The sequence below is a fragment of the Tupaia chinensis genome, unplaced genomic scaffold (genome assembly GCF_000334495.1).
Source record: "Tupaia chinensis unplaced genomic scaffold, TupChi_1.0 Scaffold000237_1, whole genome shotgun sequence".
Taxonomy (NCBI): domain Eukaryota; kingdom Metazoa; phylum Chordata; class Mammalia; order Scandentia; family Tupaiidae; genus Tupaia; species Tupaia belangeri.
In genome coordinates, this window is record NW_006159715.1 from 3,020,942 (window position 1) to 3,025,515 (window position 4,574).

General features: G+C 45.6%; 1 pseudogene; it reads right to left on the reverse strand.

Annotated features, from left to right (window-relative positions):
• Positions 1-552: 552 nt before the first annotated feature.
• LOC102473110 (X-ray repair cross-complementing protein 6-like) overlaps positions 553-4,574 on the reverse strand; it is an 18,403-nt pseudogene continuing 14,381 nt past the window's right edge.

Consider the following 4,574-nt stretch of genomic DNA (forward strand, 5'->3'; position numbering starts at 1 on the left):
GGGACGGTCATGCTGCAATCCCTTCTCCTCCATTCTCCTCTCGGGATCTTGGGCACACATGTACACGTGCCCGGCGTGAGTTCTAAGCCACCGGGTCCGGGATGCGAACTGCGGTTGATTACGTGGGAGTCCAGCGACATAGCCATTATGCTAACTGCTGGTACCCTGCACCTGGCGTGTTTTAAGCCACTGGGTCCAGGACTTGAACCAGGGTTGGCCATGTGGCAGTCCAGTGACATAACTACTACATCATCTGCTGGTCTCTCTCTTCTCATAAAGACACTACTCCCATTCATAAGGGCTCTATCCTCAAGGCCCAACTACTTCCTAAAGGCCCCACCTACTGATACAAGCCTGTTGACTTTAGAGTTTTAACATATGAATTTGGGGTTGGAGCCACAGGCATTCAGTCTGTAACAACTTTCCCTAATATTGTACCTGCTCGCTTCCCAACTCTTGAGAGTCACTACACTAGAAAATGCCCAGGGCTCCCTCTCATGTATTTTCCCTTGCATGTATTATCCAGTGGTTACATTTCAAAATGATACCCTGCTATGCGAATACGTCTTTCTGAACCTTTGGAAGAAGTAACAGGTTGCCAATAGCACAAGGCGTCCATCCACTGAACAGTCCCCAGCCATAGTCCAGCTTTACAGGAAATTTAACCTGGCTGTTTTCTTCGCAGGCTCTGGTATTTCCAAGGTTTCTGAGATGTTCCTTTTCTCTTTTTGCCCCCAAATTGCCTCCCTTTTTGGGTTACCCACAGATTTCCAGAATTCAATACACTCAGTTTTGCTTCCTTTATGTATTATCTACTTCTTCTAGGCTGTTAACAGGAAAACCTTAGATGGGCTAGCTAGTGGTATGAAGATTAAGGTGGCTGGATCCCACGTGACAGACTGTGGGGTTCAACTTCTGGACCTGGAAGCTTATAAACCACTGATTCAAAAATCAGAGAAGACTGGAGGAGAAGGGACTGAGGTGTGGCCATCTCCCGTGAGGATGCTTTCTCACTTTCTCTCTTTCTGGCAAGTGCACATGCTCTATAGCAAATAAAAAAAAAAAGGAAAGAAAAACCTTAGGCAAATTTAATTTTTTATAGTTATTATTTTATTTTATTATTATTATTCAATTTGAAGAGAGAGAAAACAAGCTGCCAGGTCTGGGACTCAAACCGTCAAACATTTGGGAGTCTGGCACCTCAACCACTACGCCACCTGCCAGCTTCTGAAATCTAATTTTTTTTATCTTAATATGACACAATGAAAGAAAAACCAGTGGGAGGATAGAAGCTAGGGCTGGCCGTCCCTGCAGCATGTTCACCTGCCCCTAACTATCCCAGCCTCCCCCTTCTCCACTGACATGTTTTGTTACCACTGTGACCTATGTTCCCAGTGTGACAGAAGACTGAGCTAACACCTATAATCTTCACCTCTGGGTGCCAGGTGGATGCACTGACTGGCTCACTCTAGAGGTGGCATGCAGAACCAAATCGGGCTCTCTTGCTCTTTCTTTCTCTCTCTCTCTCTCTTTTTTCTTTTTTTAGAGGTTTTTGATATAGGGTGTGTGCACTTGCCAGAAAGACAGACAGACAGAGAGAGAGATGGAAAGTGAGAAATCACCCTCCAGGGGGGATGGCCACGCCGCAATCCCTTCTCCTCCATTCTCCTCTCAGGATCTTGGGCACTCACGCACACACCTCAGCGTGAGTTTAAGCTACTGGGTCCCGGACTCCAGCCGCGGTCAACTACATGGGAGTCCAGCAACATAGCCATTATGCCATCTGCTGGTCCCAGGGCTCTTTATTTAGACAGCAGAATAAGGCACAGTGAAGTGGGAGGGAGACCTGGTCTCCTGGCAACAGAAACTCTCATATGCATCAACTCTTTGTAGCACAGGAGAAACATTTTTTAATTCAGTGAGAACGACACCTAGCAGCCTGGCTACAGTTCAAGAGGGGCTGGCCATAACACTTCTGGTCACACCTCCTGGAAAAGCTTGGTGAGCACTTCCATCAGCTCCTGCTTCTTCATCCCGCTCTTCAGCCTGTACACCCTGCAGGCCTCCTTCCACGCAGGCACAGTGAGCTTGCCCAGCATGCTCTTGCTGACGTGGGCCTTTAGGTCCTCTTCAGAAAACTCCACCTTGGACCTTTTACTTCCAGAACCCTCATCATCTTGTTTTTTCTTGGTAACGTTCCTGCCAGGAGTGTAATCTGGTGGGCAGGTGAGTTCCTTAAACTCGTCTACCAGAGCCTAGTCTTTTATCCATTTCTTCAATTTGGGCAATGTCAGATCTATGACATTGTTCGGCTTGTTTGGGCTCCATCACATCCAAAGCTAAGGCCTCCAGGCTCCTGAGGTGCTGCTGTAGCACTGGGTTCTCAAAGTCATCACATTTGAAGCGGAGTTTCTGAATAATAGCCTTCATCTTGTCCACCTGCTCTGGGCTTGCCTTGACTCTTTCAGTAATGGACCCCTTCCATTTGTCATCAGCATAGGGTAGGTAAAAAAGCTGGAAACCTGAAGGAGTCACCTGAATTTTTTGGTCATCCAGCTCCTCTTGCAGTGGCACCAGAGCCACAAAATATGGGGGGGTGTTCTTGCGGGGTGTGTATCTGCACACTTCCATGACCTCCTTCTTCAAACACTTGCTGAGGAGAGCACTGAACAAGGTCGTGCTCTGGTTTACCAGGGTCTCCTCAAGATGCACAAACATGGAGGGCAGGTAATGGTCCTTCTTCAATATTACTAAGGCTCGAAACTGATGAGAATAAGACCTGGCTCATCGAACCATTTCAGCTCTTCTGTTTCCTCTTTCTCCAGTAGAATTTGACTGTTTCCATAGATCTGAGACCTCTTGGTGTCACTAGGCAGGAGAAAGTTGCCTGTATACAAAAGATTCACATCTTGACTTTCACTGGTTCATTTGTTTTCCAATGCAGCCTTATTGCAGAAGACCTAAAAGCCTTCTGGAGCAAATTATAAGTGTCCTCAGACAGTGCTATATCTTTGCTGAGCTTCAATGTTAACCCGTAGAGTGGTCTCTTCTTGGTTTCCTTGGCATAAACCTTCCTACTTAGGTCTTCTAGTTTGCTTGACACCTCTAAATGAACCATGAGGTCCTCATCTTCTGCTACACTGATGACAGCTCTGTAGAATAAGGGTCAAAGCCCCCAGGTTTCTTCAGGTGCATCACTTCAAGGAAAATACCTGTGTCATGAAGATCATTGGCTTTGATCCTGGCCCGGCTGGCTTTGGTGCTGCCATTGCAGTGGGGGTCATCTTCACTGGAGAACAGCATGATTCTCTTATGACTCATTTTGACCTGGACATCACTAAAGAGGTTGGCACAGACCCACAGCACTTCGCTGAATGAGTAATCAGCTCCGTGGCCCATCTAGTCTTAGAACCGTTTCTTGCCCTGTTACCCCTTAAACTGGTCAAGCTCTAGCACTCCTTTAGCACCTGGACTATCCAACTCTTGTAAGACTTAAATATTTTTGAAATTCACTGAATTTTTGTCTTTCTTAGTACCATAGAACACTGCCAAGAGATCTCGATCACTGCTTAGGAGCTTATTGGTGTACACACTATGGATACACTGGATGCTCATGTCAAAAAGGAGACAATTCCTCTTCATCTTTTTTTTTTTTCCATCCAAAATACACTGTGCATTGTCTCAATCAAGTACATCCACATATATGTTCTCAGCAAATAATTTTCCAATTCTTACGTCCTGCATACCTTGCCCTTCGTCTTGCCATCCCTGATTCCCCATCCTCCCCCTTTTTCCCTGGCATCCACGATTGCCCTCCATACCTTCCCCCCCCCATTCAATTGTTCTGCCAATGAACTTAATTAGTCTAAATAAATCCATTAGCTAGCACAGCTGACACAAACCTACACATGTATCCTAGTCTGACCCTAGGCATAAACCCCGGTGAGTAGAATGAACATACTATAAAGTAATACCCAGCTGTGCCCATACAGCTCGCTGCATTCATCAATGTGCATTTTTTTTCCCTCCTGCAACTTTTTTTTTTTGTTTAAATATTATATTACCTAACACTCATTCCCTGAGCATCATCACAACACACTAAGTGTAGTTTCCCATCCAGGATAAATTGCATAGTGACTTAATCAAGCATGTTATCATCAATAATATTCCATTTCTACTTTCATACAATGTATACATACATATATGTTTTTTATCCTATCTTTGACCCTCTGCCCTTTCCCCCTCTCCCATTACACTATCTCTGCTATATACAGTTGTCTTCCAGGGGAACCATTGAAAATGTGATACCTGCAAGTAAAGGGAGAAGGGCCACAAGTTTAAAGTTTTCAACAATAGGGATCATAGATTCCATTCAATGTTGGATCAAGGGTGGGTCTCGTGCAGATCGCCATTGTAGGAATGATGCCGTGGGGCTCTACAGCGTGAGCTATCCTCGGGTATCTGGCTTCCTCAAGAATGGTAGAGCAGTTCCCGTTCTTCCCTGAGGCCATGCAGGGCTGGTAACCATCATCTTCTCACTGTCCATAGGCAGAGGAAGTCCTTCTATATAATAT